The sequence below is a fragment of the Sus scrofa genome, chromosome 10, assembly GCF_000003025.6.
Source record: "Sus scrofa isolate TJ Tabasco breed Duroc chromosome 10, Sscrofa11.1, whole genome shotgun sequence".
NCBI lineage: Eukaryota > Metazoa > Chordata > Mammalia > Artiodactyla > Suidae > Sus > Sus scrofa.
In genome coordinates, this window is record NC_010452.4 from 66,280,229 (window position 1) to 66,295,298 (window position 15,070).

Below are 15,070 nucleotides of genomic sequence, written 5' to 3' on the forward strand. Positions count from 1 at the left end.
GGGTCTGAGGGTCTGCGTGCCCGACTGTATCGGAGAAGAGCCCTCCAGGCCCCGCCCCATGTCCTCTGCTTTAGCTCCTCTCTGAAGGCCCAGGGAACGGTCTTCCAGACCCGTGTCCTTAGTTGTTTTTCGGATGCAAAACCCCCCACCTGGTGGACCCCTTGATAAGCTCGAGCAGGTGGCCCCAGGCCTGCGGGAGCCTAAGGTTGATGATGTCACCCCGTGACAGGCCTGCTGATCAGAGAGCTGAGCACGCGCTGATCACGCACCCCGGGGCCGCCCCGCCTCACCCGGCCTTTGCCAGAGCTTTGCTGAACCCCCTGGGGAGGGGGCTTTTTGAGAGGGAGTCGTCCCGGCTCCGAGGGTGGCGGGGGCCGTGCAACCAACATGGCCCTTTCCTGCGCCGCAGCCCGGTCGGGAGAGCGGCTTCACTGCAAGTGGAAGCGCCGACTCAAGCCTGGTTCCCCCGAGGATGCCAGGGCTGCCGGGCCGGGGCCCACGCCAGCGGGAGGGCCTTCAACTCCAGTTCTCTGCCCCGCGCCTTCAGGCATGTCCGCTGTTACCCCGAATCTGAGAACGTTCTTTCATGTGTAAACCAGAGCTTTAGCCTGAGACTCGTTCGCACGCCGCAGTTTCCATCAAGGCCTTTTTTCTTTTTCTTTTTTTTCTGTTCAAGCCACTTTCTCTCCCTGATTAAAATGTGATCTTATCTGATGAGAACTGACCCAGGATCGAATTAATTCTCCAAAGGAACGGGTGCCAGTGGTCAGCCTTCTGAAACACAGGCGTTCCAGGCTCGGGGGCAGGAAGGGGACAGGGCTGTGGGGTGGGTGGGTCTGAAGGCAGTTTTGGAGACGTGTCTGCTCTGGCCTTAAAACCAGCCATGTAATCTAGCCTGGGTTGGACGCAGCAAAAGTGGAAACGCCTGCATATTTTGAAGGAATTCCAAGCAGACAGGACCTAGGGTTGGCCATGGACAAGGAGACAAAGGTAAGTTTAGGGATTAATTTACCAAGAAGGGCTCGGGGAGAAGAGGAAATTGGCGGCGGGGGGGGCATTCACAGCTGGTGGATTATTAGAGATTCAGGGTGAGAAGGATTCAGCAGTTGGATGAAGACTGAAGCTATTGAAAGGGACAAGAAAAATAAAACAAAGTGGCTGAAGTGACCCAGAGAACTGGGAGTTCAGTTTTTTGGGGGTTTTTTAGGGCCCCACCCTCAGCATATGAAAGTTTCCAGGCAAGAGGTCGAAGCAGAGATATGGCTGCTGGCCTACACCACAGCCATGACAATGCAGGATCTGAGCTGTGTCTGTGACCTACAGCACAGCTCATGGCAACAGCGGATCCTTAACCCACTGAGCGAGGTCAGGGATCGAACTCGCATCCTCATGGAAACTAGTCAGATGTGTTTCCGCTGTGCCATGATGGGAACTCCTGGGAGTTCAGTTAGACTGTGATACATCCAGCCCTCCCCGGGGTCAAAGGAATAGCAATCTTCGTATTAAATAACAGATTTCAGGGTTCTTGGAATGATAGGAACTTTGCTTTGTGGGAAAACAGCACAGTTCAAAAGCCTTTGAAGAATAGACACACAGTTTTCAGAATACTTTTGGAAAGAAATTACAGCAAAATGGCTCAATGACCAGGGAGAGACATTTCTGGTATTTGTCGTCATGAGCGGAAGGGCTGTTTGCAGAGAAAGAGTCAACTTATCTCCCTTGAAATCATGACTCGCCTGTCTCTCCCCAGACTCCTGTTCAGAAGCACAAGAGCATCTGAAGCTGCAGCTGCATCACTTTCTCAGGTGAGAGCAGAGCCTGCTGCCAGCCACGGGCGCCCCAAGGAAGGAACCTGTCCTCTGGATGCCCCCCTGCCCGACCCTCCCCCCGCCAACTCCATCATGTTCCCCCCTCACCCCAGAAGAGTAGGGGGCCATCCAGACTTAGCGGGCCTTGGGGCAAGCTGGCTTACACGAGCACAGGTGAATGTTCTGGAATGACTTCACCAGCCCTTCCAGATCCCAGGACTGGCCATCTGCCTGGATGCTCAGGCTTCACTGTGGAGTTAGAAGTCCTGGTCCTTGGACCAGCTGGTTTGCCCCATCTTGGTTGGGGGGAGGATGCGCTTGGGGTGGGGAGTGGCCTCCAGCTCCTGGGCTGGGCCCCCGTGTGAGGGCAGCAGGGCGTCTGTGTGAACGCCTGCTGTATCGAATATCTGTGCCGGCGTGCACACGGCACAGAATCCTCTCCGCATAGCAGGACCTCCTTCTGTCCCTAACCAAAACCGCCCCACCACCGTTCTCGACTCAGCTTAAATGTCACCTTCAAGAGTGTGCTCGGGTCACTCAGATCAAAGTTGGACGTTGGAATAAACGGGCTCATTGCTCCTGTCCTCTTTCTTCGCAGAGTTTACCACACTTTCCAGTAACACAGGTTTTTACTTGTTGAACGCCTGTCCGCCACCAGTCCCTAAACTCCCCGAGGACACAACCGGATCTGTTCTTATTGTCACATCCGTAACCCTTATCACAGCAAATGACACCTAGAGGCCAGGTAGCAAATACTTGTTGGCAGAATTCGTGAGGGTTGAGTGAATGAGCAATCGTGATGATTCGGTACAGCCTAGAAAATTCCATCGTGGTTATTGCTGTTATAAGGCCTACCATCGCTGTCCTAATCTGGGTTAGCGTCAGGGATCACTGACAAGTGATACGCTCCGAGCTGGCCGGCCAACAGCACCTCTTCTTACGTATCGGTGATGCTTCTCTACCAAAGGCATCGGTTCTTCCTGTGCCAAGTTCATTTCTAGTTTGCACACGACAGTTTTCTAGCGGGATCAGGGACACATTTTGTATTCCGCTAGGTTTCAGCTAAGAATATTTTCCATCTCCAGTCAGTTTGATTTTCCCAGCTCCGCTGGATGCTAAGAACCATGTTTAAGATGAGTCTCCGCGTTAATCATAAATATGCATCAGCTTCCAACCCTGTGCCAGCGCACGCGCCCAGCCCCTCCGGCTCGCCACCCCGGAGCCCTGCAGCCCTTCCCAACCCCTCTCCCCTCCTTTCAACTGCCCCTCGGCAACACAGACACACACACACACACACACACACACACACACGGTCTGTCCTTTCCACTGGTCAGCCCCACGGGACACAAGCAATGCAAAATCGTGGGGAGGGGGAAAGTGGTCAATGAGTGCACAGAAACAAACAGAAATCGGAAACTCCACGAGCTAAAGAGACCCCCCGGCTGGCATCTGGAGACTAACGCAGACTCTCAGGGGTCGCTCAGGCTTGCAGTTGGGGATGAAGGTGGAAACCAGGATGTTTCTTTCTCCTCTTCCCAAATCACAAGGACTCTGCTCACTCCGGGCGGACTCGGGTTGGTCGGGAGAGTGGAACCCGGGGCTGGTGGTCAGGCTGGTTGGGAGCTGATCGGAGCAGGACCACAGGACGAAGGCTGGGCACCCTCGGGCAGGCTGCAGGCGGCGTCTGGGAGATGCTCCCCCGAGATGTTCCCGCCGATGTGCTATGCTGTGCTGTGATGATTCCACCTCCCTTCCCATCCGTGGCAGCTGGCCTTGCTTTAAACTGTGGTTCCCAGCCTTGGCTTCCCTTTGGAATCCTCTGGGGAGATCTGGAAGCTTCCAGAAGGACAAATCTAGGAGGCACCCAGACCAATTAAATCAGGGTCTTCTTGGACCCCGAGATGAGTAGATGCAGGCATGGCTGACGCCCCCTGGAAAGGGTCCAACGAGAAGCAGGATGAAAGAGGCAACGCTCCAAACCAGAACCACCCAGAACACCACTGTTTGAAGGGCTTTGTTCTAGGGGAAAAGGGCACACATTCGATCCCACTCTCCTCCTCTCAGAAGACACTCTGCTTTATGGAAGTGAATGTAGCGTCAGTTATGGAACTCCGCACAGAAATGTTCGGTTTTCCTGCTTGGGTTTACAGCATCTCTTATTCCTCCAGCTATAATTTTATATGAGGCCTTGCTGGCATTTGCAGAGTAAAACATTACATGTAGTTTCCAGTGCAAAAGGTGTAGAAAGTTTTGCAAAACTCTGGAAGGGGAGAGAGCAAAAGGTTTATCTTCGGGTCATCACATTTTTATTTGATTTTTTTCCTCCTTTATACCGGTTGCTGTTACTTTAAAAGTCTTCTGGCATTTAACTGGCAATAAACAGGGCAAAACAAACTGTTCCTTCTTTTAGATTGTGCAATTTTTTATGGCTCTGTTTTAGAGTCACCAAATATGCCTTTTAGAAAAAAAATGCTTGTTTAACCACCTTCTGTTTGTATAGCAGTAGGGCTATTCGCCGACAAACCTCAGGGGTGAGGCAGTGTTTTCGGTGGAACTCAAGTTTCTCAAAGGTACTTAGAAACAACCTGACGTTAAGTGGCAGTGATGCTACGAGTCCCTCAGGCAGGAGAGTGCATGTCGCTGAACCAAGGATGGGCTGAGCTCATTTTGAGCCCAGTTGTCATGCCCAGATGTTTAAAGCAAGTGGGGTAGTCAGCAGGATCACAGCTGGAACCGAAGGAATCAGTGTGGGATAATCTGCTGACACGACAGTCTGGAAGCCAGTGGCCAGAGTGAATGTTTCCACGATACATCAGCGAGCACATTTGTGACCCCAGAGGCAGTGCCGGCAGGGAGGGTGAGTTCTATCTTGGCCGACACGGTGCCGTGCTTCAGGTTTTCCCATCTTTGATACATTTCCACATCGACCTAAAAACTTTAGGGTCCTGAGTTAGCAGCAAGGGGGGGAGTTGCACTGCAACCCAGTCTTCAGGCAGGAAAAGGAAAAAAAAAAAAGTAGGATTTCAGAGCAGCAAGTACTTTAACATTTAAAGACAAAATGTGAAGAATTTGGAGAATTCGTATGCTTCTCCAGACACATACATTTTGTTTTTTTGCAATAGGTTTTGCTGCCTCCAAGGCAAGTAGAGCAATAACCTCTGCCATCAAATAGCTTTTTGTTTGTTTTTCATCATTGCCTTTATTTATTTATTTACTTTGGTGTGGTCATAGCAGCAACCTAAAATGAAAAGGCAATTATTGCCTGCTTAGAACGAGATTCCAACCCCAGAAACCCTCCTTCCAGAGTTTGTGTCTCCTGTGTGTTATTACACAACACGATTAGAATTCTTCTTCTCTAACGTTGCTGTATCTCGCTGCCACCTTCATCCGAACATCATCATCATCTGAATAGTATTTAATTTTATGGCACATTTCCTTCCGACTGGATCCTTTGCTAAGTACATTATCCGTGCTGTTTATTTAGTACAGCATTAGGAAGCCTGTATGGTGTTATTGTACCGTTTTGCCATCAAGAATTGTAGACAGCTTAAGTAACAGCCAAATACTGCACAGCTAGAAAGCAGAGCCCACCTCTCCTGTTTTAAAAATCCCCTAATATAATGTGAAAACCTGTCAATTTCTCCCTGTAGCTTTGGCAGTGTTTTCTCTCACGACTTTGTTGTTGGATGTATACCTAAGTTTAGTTATAATTTCCTTGGGAAAGGGAAGCATTTCAGATACACAACAATTACTGTCTATCTTTAGGATGCTTTTCTGCCTCTGAGCTTCTTCTGTCCGGTGAGATAGTATTACTCTAGCTTTCTTTTATTAAATATCCCGTCTGGAGGGTGCGTTTGTGTGTGCATTTAAAGTAAATGCAAAAAACCAGAATACACGCATATACACACATATGTATGTATGTACACATATATGTATCTAGCAGTATATAGATACATGTGTATATATAAACGTTTATATATATGTATATATATAAATGTTTATATATACGTATATATATCCATTGCAAAGATTTTAGTGCCCAAGTTTTCTAAATTCTCATAATTTCGATGTGTCTCTTGTAAATGGCGGTGAACTCAGAGTGTCTACACCAGCTGAAATACGTACATTTGAATTAGGAAGTCGGGCCCGCTGGTGTTGCTTGATGCCCTGGAGAGGGCTAACTGGTGCGCTCAGCATCCTTGTCCACTGCTTCCCTGACTCGTGGTGCCTCTCATCCTCTCACGGAGCTGAGGGAGACGGAGCCCAGGGGACAGGATGCGAGCCGAGGAGCACGGGCGACTCCAGGGAGCGGGGCCGAGGCCTCAGGAAGAGGCCACGGTCTCCCCTGCCGCCCCCTTTTCCTGCCGACTCCCAAATCCTGATAGATCCACGGGCACCTGGGAGCCGGAGGAGAGGAGGACAGAGCCGCGTCGGCCCTGCCCAGGCCCCCAGGGCCGTGAGGACAGAGAGGCGGACCCCACATCTTCGGGGGAGAGGCTCTGCCAGGACGTCACTTCCCTCTCATCTTGTGCTGTTGTGTTTTTCCCACTCAAACCACACTTCTTTCTTCACTTTTCCTCTTTCTTGAATTCTTTCGAATCTGTTGAGGTTTTATTCTCACACCATTTCAAAATTACCACGTTTAATGTGTAAGCCCTATTTCTGTCATTTTGATGTTCTTATATGGTTTTCATAAGGAAATGGAAGTGTAGTCAGTGTCTTTTCCCTCTTCTAGTACAAGACCAAGGTTTGGGAACAATGTCTGTCTGTAACCTTTTGGTCCAGTATTTTAAGTTAAACTTTTAAAATGCTAGAAATCAAAAGTTTCCTTCGTTTAGGTTCAGTTTGTGACAAGTGCTTTGCTTTTGTCTTTTACACTCATCATTGAAAAATAATTTTACTGAGGATACAACTGGCTTGATTGTTGTTATTTTTTTCTGCAAATATGAAATAACTTTAATCTGTTTCAGCTTTCCATCTTTGCGGCTGGTTAATAACACTAGTCTGACTGTCATTCCTCTGAAGGGAACCTGGCTTTGCTTGGTGAGAGGTTTCAGGAACTTCTCTTTGTTTGAAATTTCCTTATTTATTTTATTTTTATTTTTTGCTTTGAAGAGCCACGCCCGTGGCACATGGAAATTCCTGGGCTAGGGGTTGAATCAGAGCTGCAGCTGCCAGCCTCCACCACAGCCACAGCAACGCAAGGGATTCCAGCTGCGTCTGCGACCTACACCACAGCTCATGGCAACGCCCGATCCTTAACCCACTGAGCGAGGCCAGGGATTGAACCTGTGTCCTCATGGATACTCGTCAGATGTGTGACCCGTGAGCCACCACGGGAACTCCTCTTTGTTTGAAATTTCGTCTGGAGGGTTCAGCTGTGGATTTCTTTATCCTGCCTGATCCTGGACTTTTGAACTCGAGCTTTGGTGTCTTTCAAGAAACCCAGGAAAGCCTCACAGACTCAGTCCTCGGGGCCTTTCTTCCGGAATTCTGATGGATAAATTGCAGGACCCTCTCTCATCATTGGGCCCTTGAATTTTCTTTGCCCCGTTCCCTTTTTTTCCTCTTACTCCAATTTGTAATATTGGAGCAGATTTCTTTTCCAGTTCATTGTTGTCTCTTCACAATTAAGATTGAATTAAACTGAACTTTGTTTTTTAGCTTTGGCTCTTTATTTCTCATGTCAAAAAATTCAATTTTTTCTCCTTAATTTCTTGTCTATTTTTAAGGTCTTTATTATTTGCTTACATTTTTAATCACTTTCTGTATTTAACTATATGAAATATCTAAGTAAATATTTATTTATACACATTAATTCCATAGATTTAGATTAGATTAGTTTAGATTTGATATAGTGCCTGTGTTTTGTTTTGGTTTCTTTGGCCGGGGTTGGGGGGGGGGGTTCTGGCCATGCCATATGGAAGCTCTCGGGCCGGGGATTGCATCTGAGCTGCAGCCACAACCTATGCACAGCTGGACGCCACAAATCCTTAACCCACTGTGCCACAGAGGGAACTCCTAGTGTCTAGAGATTTAAATCTTGCAGTTTAGCGGGAAGCACATGGAAACCTGGGGCTCCTTCTCACAGGACACAGCAAGTTTTCAAGTGGCCAGTCTCTGGGCGAGGGTCCCTCAGGACTGTGAGGTCTCAGGAATTCCATGGCCATCTGAGGCTAGGAAGGGGCGGCGGATGGGACCCCAGGCGGGCTCTGCCCTCGGGTGGTTGTCAGTCTGGCCGGGTGCCCCACCCCCACCCCGAGCATCCGCATGTACCACCCTCTGCACCGTCCCCACACCCTCCCTCGGGACCACATCCCAGGCATGTTGCCCCTGTTTTAACCGCGTTTTCAGGTCATCCTGTGCTCTTCACAGGGATGGCTCCCCGGAGGAGGTGGCAGGAGGTGGACCTTGTTTTAAATCCCAGCTCCCTCCTTAAGAATCTCTGCGACTGCGTTTCCAGCCTGATGCGGGGTGGGGGGGGAGGGCTTCTGATTGCAGGGAAGAGGAAGAGATTGTATTTGTGCGCATCTGTGTGTGCGTGTGCCCACACACGCCGAGTTTTTCTTTCAGGAGGGGTGGAAGGCTCATGAATGGCAGGAAGCCCCTTTTTCCTGCATCGGCCAGTGTTTTCCGTGTCCTGGGAAATGCAGTAGGTGCCTGGTTCTCACAGCGAGGCTCTGATGTGGGGCTCTGTGCGGCGGATCGGTTTCCATCGAGGCATCGCACAGGAACCGAGGACCACCGACCCTTCAGCACAGCCTCGCCTGCCTCCCGGACCCGCGGCCCCACACCTGCTCAGGGCACCGGTCTTCAGGGTGGCAAGTCTTCTCTTTACTGCGTTCCTGGGCAATTAGGAAAGGACATTTCTGTGCGCATGTTCCCAGTGGAGCAGAAAAGCAGCGCTCAGCCCATCATTCCTCGGAAGAAAAGACCTGCCGTTTGAAGGTATCTTTAATAACCAGAAAATCAGCTGTGAAACGTGCCGGACTGCCAACAGGAGGGAAAACCAAAAAGCCAAAAACACAGTAAAACCCTTTACTTCATTCTGCACGTGTTGGTTTTCCACATTAAATAGAGAGGTTAAGTACTACCCGATACTCATGCAGGTCAGAGAATACTCTTACACACACACACACGCACACGCACACACACACACACACACACACACACACAGACTATCGTCCCATTTTTTTATTCTGAAGAATAATTTGTGGTTAGACAAGATAGCCAGGTCAAAGTGCACCTGCAAGGGCCACTCGTTTCATGGACCTGGAAAACTGCTCCCGTTTCCTTTGCCTCTTAGAGGACGGGATCTCGGCGATGCCTCTGCCTCAGGGGGTTCATGAAAGTTCGTGAAAGTTCGACTGGAGGCTGGCATTGAGGAACCTCAATGGTACAGTGGCAATGCAAAAATAAAAGTAATCTTTGGTAAAAACATGAAATCGATCAAGATAGACAAGAACAAGTGAAACCACCAATAATTCCCCGGTGGGAACAGTTCCTGTCTACCTGCACCCTGGCTTCTGGCTTTCCCCACGCCGTCCCTGCTGTGTGTGTGTGTGTGTGTGTGTGTGTGTGTGGTGTGTGTGGTTTTGCTCGCAGAAGTGGGACTCGACACCCAAGACTGATCACCTCCTTTCACCAAGCACCGCTGTGCTCTGGATGTTATTTCGTGTCTGTCAGTGCAGGCGGGGACTAGCTGACCCCTCCAGGTGCTGACAGCTCGCTGCGTGCAGGTAACAGGGTTTATCTGGCCAGTCTCCCGGTCACAACCCGTCATGGTTTTTTGTTCTCTTTCGCCTTTTCTGTAATGACCACCCCTACTTTTCCAAGTCTGTGGACTTGGCCTGTTATTTCTGTAGGAGGAGTTCCAGGAAGTGGACCTGAGCAAGCAAAGGGCCCATCTTGCTGAGATGTTGTGTCTGAGCCGCCACATCGCCCCCCGAAACCATCGTGACGACTTACACCCTACAAACCACGACTGCGGCCGCCTGCTTCCCAGAGCTTTTCAATCTCCGCCGATTCACTGGCAGAAGGAATATCTTTTGTTGGCATAATTCATTTAGTTTTGATGGCTGGTATAAGAGGGTGCAGGGAGACAGCGCTCCTAAAACTATGTCAGCAGGTGCTGGAGGGAGTGGGAGCCAGCAGGCCCCTGTGACCCTGAGTGCACGTCACCTTCTAGAATAAGGGGCTGCAGGCCCAGCAGGTGGCTGGCGCAGAGGCATTTCTGCAAGAGACAAGCACTGAGCGGACATCTCTGACCCAGTATTCAGTATCCTGAGATAAACCATAATGAAAAAGAATTCTAAAAGAATACATATGTGTGAGTGTATCACTGAGTCACTTTGCCGTAAGCAGAAATTAACACGACATTGTAAATCAACTATACTTCAATTTAAAGATAAAAAATAGATTAAAGAAAGACAGAAGACAATGTCCTGACTGGAAGAGACCGGGGTGGTGGGGTGGCGGGGTGGGGTGCGGGGTGGCGGGTGAGGGTGGCGGGGTGGGGGGGGGTGGCGGGGGGGGGGTGAATGGATCAGGACACGGGGAGGGCAGGTGCCCACAGAGGGTGTGAGCCAAGCTGGAGCGGCCTTCGGGGCAGCTGCCATGGGGCCCCCGTTAGGCAAGAGTGTCCAGCGATGGCTGTGAACCACGAGGCTTGCACATCTGAGGGCAGCAATCCAGCACCCCGGCACCCAGGCCAGGAGAGGAAGGCATGCCTCAAGGGAGCAGGACCGTGACCGTGACTCACCCTCGCGCTGCTCCCCGCCCCCCACCTGATGCCTGGAGGCAGGACCAGTGCCCTCTGGACCAAGTAAGCCCCCGGGTCTCTGGGTAGTCGAAAGAGGTCGCAGGAGGGTGGAGACACGTGCCGTGGACTCTGTGCAGAGGACCCAGCCCACCTGGGAGCAGTCTGCTGAGAAAGAAAGGAGAACCAAGCCGAGCAAGGTACCTAGGGTCCCTCAAAGAAAATTTCCCCTGATGACGAGTCCTGCTTGAGCGTGTCCTATTTAAACCTCCATCCTCTCTTCCTGGGGTTTTCCTCTGTGTATCCCTTAGGGATGGGGAGAGCTGTGGCGAGCATTGGAAACATCAGTGAAAGGAAAGAACGCGAGGGAGAGAAATGGAAATGCAAAGTGAAGCAACTTCTGGATTTTAAGAGCTTTTGCTTAGTTCCATTCTCACCAATACATGTTTAAGTCAACTGAATAATAGGAACAGTGTAATAACATGTCGAGAGAAATTTTAAAGCATGAATAGATCCCTAAAGGGGGCTAGTGACCCACAAGTGCTTTGGGGCTCAGAAGCTCCAGGATGTGAGCTGGATGCTGGGAGGGGGATGGGCAGGGGGAGGGGACTCTGTCCTTCCGCAGGCGACCCGGCAAAGGAAGGGCTAGGGAGCCAGGGGAATGTGTGTGTTCAGGTTAATCTTTTGAAAACAGAGGTAGAGTTGAGTTACAATGTTATACGTTTTTGGTTCACAATTGTAAAGATAATCATACTCCATCTATAGTTATTATAAAATATTGGCTGCATTCCTGTGCCACGCATCCTTGCTGCTTATTTATTTTATACCTAATAGTTTGTACCTCTCTCCCCCCTCCCCCTCCATGGGTAACGCTAGTTTGTTCTCTATGTCTGACGTTCTATTTCTATTTTGGTCTAGTCACTAGTTGGTTGTATCGTTTAGATTCCACATATAAGTGGTAACATGCAGCATTTGTCTTGCAAATGGCAAAATTCCATTCTCATTATGGTTGTGTAATGCCCCATTGTAGAGGTACCACATCTTTATCCATTCATCGGTCGGTGGACACTTAGGCGGCTCCCATGTCTTGGCTAGTCTTGAACATTCTAGCAATCTGATCCATACTCAGAGCTGGAATTGAAAAAACAAAGAATGTATCATTCAGAAAACAAGTTGACCTATTTTTTGGCAAAAAGTAAACCGTGAAACCACATTTCAAAGTAAGAGTCAAAAGTCTGATTTCAAATGGCAGCATGAATACTTATGGCTCCGAAGCCTGGAGCACCCTTCATCTTCCTGCAGAGCCGAGCAAACATATAACGAACACCAGCTTTGTGCCAGGACATGGTGTGGGCACCAGGATTTTTAAAGATGTGGATGAAACAAATAAAGCAGCCTGAACTCTGTAAAGCAGGCAGATGTGTAAACAGACAAGAGTAATTCAGCATCAGGAGCAGACCTGTTCAGCTTAACATCAGGGATGCTGAAGAAGAACCAGGTTCCGTCGTGAGCTGTGTGACATTGCCCAAGGTGCTCAACTTCTCTGTGCCTCACTGGTTCACCTGTAAAATGGAGATAGTGGTAGACCTTGTCTCCCAGGTGTCACTGAGGATGAAATTAGTTGGCTACATGAGCGAGCAGAACAGAGCCTGGAATATAGTCGGTGTTCAGAAGTGTCTGCTGCGATTTGTGCATGAACAGCTCCAAGCTCAGTCTCTTCATCTGTAACGTCGAGGGATGATCACATCCCCCCCTTGGCGGGGGTCCCTGCCCGGGCGGGTCTGTGCGGAGACCTGGAGCATCATCGAGACTGTTCACGCGCAAAGTGTTCCTTGAATAATAAAGTTCCCCGCCAAGGACCTTCACCGCAGAAAAATAATGTGGGGGTTTGTGAATTACACACCAAGGGCAGCTGGCCTTAACAACTGACACAACTGCTCTGTGTGCTCTGGGTGTGGCGGCCAAAACCGCCACATGAGGGACGGCCTGCACGTTCCATTCAACAGAAGCAAACCTAATACAAATGCAGCGAGCCCCAGGCTCACAGCCACCCCCACTCACCTTCCTGAAGATGTGGGGAGACTCAGGTGCCTCTGCCCACAGCCCAGGAGTCACACACTTCCCGCATCTAAGGATCGGGACCACAGTCGTGGACTCTCCCCATCCCGAAGTCGGGGCGAAAGCAAATCCTTGCCACCAAACGGGATTAGTGCAGACAGAGCAGCAGAGCTCAATCTGCTGACCCAGCTGCCTGCGGCGTCGGCGGGACTCACCAGCTCAGCTGATTGTGCCGAGAGGTCCTTGCTGGTGCATAAAACCCACCCACCCTGACAAACTTGATCAGATGAAAGGATGTGGCCCATCTTCCCTCCCAGGCTTCCCCTCCTAGCCTCCCCCTCCCACCCCCACCCTTCCTGTTCCGAAACACGCAGCTAAACCCCTTCGGATGCACTTTCAAGCTTAAACGCACGTGTGGTCCATTTCTGAAGCCACCCTAATGTTTTCAAGTGAAACTTTTAAAATCGTAGAAGGCATTGTTCTGCTCGGAGCAGGAGGCAGCTCCGACCCTGTGAAAACGAGATTTTAGTTAATGCCACTTTGAACATTACTCACTACTAGAAAAAAAGATTTCCGAAGAGTTAAATGCCATCGTTTTAATCACTAGATCCTGGCCTGTGAAAATCGGAGAGAACATTTTTCAGTCTTTGCTGTGAATGACAGATCGAGAGCTGTCTCTGATTTACTGACAGCTGTTTGATAGCCTCATGTGATGGGACAAAACTTGTCTCTCAGCCTGACTGGTAGCTCATCTCTAGCCCTAAATGCCCTGCTCTTCTGAGGCCATAGCTCATGATAGACGTAGCTATAAAAATCCCCACCAAGACTGTAAAACTGACATGTCTCTTTTGTCTGTCTTTAATTTTGGTCTCCAAGTTACTGAATTTAGGTTTCAGTTACCGAGCCTATCAGGCAAAGACTGATTAAGTATCGTTTCAAGGGTCACACCAAATGCTTAAGGAATACCTCTTTTTCTGCTTGTTTGGTTCGGTACGTTGTTTGTTTGCCGTTTCTATCAGTGATCCTGCAGAAACAGAATATTGGCGTTTGTTTTCCAAGAGTGTATCGTTCAGGGAAGCAATGGGATTGAATGTGGGGACAAGGCAAGGCTGTGTGGCGTGGGTTTCTGATTAAGGGCCCAGAGAGCTGCTGTCATCCAGGAGAGCTTCCTGGGAGTGGCGCCCACGGGGCAGACCCTCCTGATGGGAAGAGGAGACGGAAGAAAGTCTCCTTTAAGGAGGGTGAGTCCGGCGGCTCGGTGCAGAATGGGGGAGGAGGGCTTAGTCCATCCTCAAGGCTGTTGCCACGATTTGGGGTAATGGTCACAACGTGTCCTGAAAAAATACCCCTAGAAAACACTGAGGGAAAAGAGCAGGACGTGGTGATCTCCGTATTACTAGTAAACTTGCCTTTTTCAGCTTGGTCCTCAGCGTTTTCCACAGAACCACTGAATTTTTCAGACGATTTGTATTTCTCCCATGAGAGCTGGTTGACAGTGTTCTGTCGATTTCCTCCTGCACAGCGAGGTGACCCCGTCACACACGCGTCTACATTCTCTTTCTCCCATTATCCTCCATCACAAGCGAGTAGCTATCGCTCCCGCGCTATACAGAACCACTGCATTGAATCACTCGGGCAGCTGCACTTTAGACCAAAGAAAGCAGAGGCTTTTGAAGAAAACCCACGACAGACGCCTGAAGGATTCACACGCTTCCGTAAAGGAGAGTTCTCCACCCCTCCTGCCATTCCACCTGCTACTCAAACGTACTCCTGAGTGAGCTGCAGACCCCGAACCCTCGTCAGGCCAGGAGGCCTGATGACCTGCACTGGCCAGAGCACGGGTCCGTCTCGATGCCTTCCGCACCCTCGCTCAACAGGTTCTAGCATGTGCCAGCAGGCCCCTCGCGGCTGGGTCATGAACTTGGGCAAAGCAGTCCCAGTATTATTCTCGTGGAGCCCAGGATCCAAAATAGTCCTTTAAAGACATACTGAGGTCAACAGGCCTCACTAATTATCAGAGAAATGAAAGTCAAAACTACAACGAGGTACCACCTCCCCTCTCAGAAACGTCTACAAATAAGACCGCCATCAAAAAGTCTGCAAATAAGGATCCGGTGTCTCCGAAGTTGTGGTGTGGGCCTCAGCCACAGCTCTGCAGCTCAACCTTTAGCCCATCGGCCAAACGTCCATATGCCGCAGGTGTGACCATAAAAGAAAAAAAATAAATGAACTAAAATAAAAGTCTACAAATAGCACGTGCTGCAGAGGCTGTGGAGAAAAGGGAACCCCCCTGCACTGTTGGTGGGAATGTATGTTGGTACAACCACTATGGAAACAGGGTGAATTTCCTTAGAAAACGAAAAACAGAGCTGCCGTTATGATCCGGCAGTCCCACTCCTGGGCATCCATCTGGACAAAACTACAATTCGAAAGGATCCATGCATCC

The 15,070-nt window shown here is 49.8% G+C and overlaps 2 long non-coding RNA genes across 2 annotated transcripts; one reads left to right on the forward strand and one right to left on the reverse strand.

The window, feature by feature from the left end:
- LOC110255728 lies at positions 908–10,191 on the forward strand. The gene is made up of 3 exons (XR_002336439.1): positions 908–990; positions 1,751–1,805; positions 9,674–10,191. It is a non-coding gene; the product is annotated as an uncharacterized LOC110255728 (long non-coding RNA).
- On the reverse strand, positions 10,760–14,043 carry LOC110255729. Its single transcript, XR_002336440.1, has 3 exons — positions 12,628–14,043; positions 12,026–12,128; positions 10,760–11,697 (listed from the first exon to the last, which is right to left on the reverse strand). It is a non-coding gene; the product is annotated as an uncharacterized LOC110255729 (long non-coding RNA).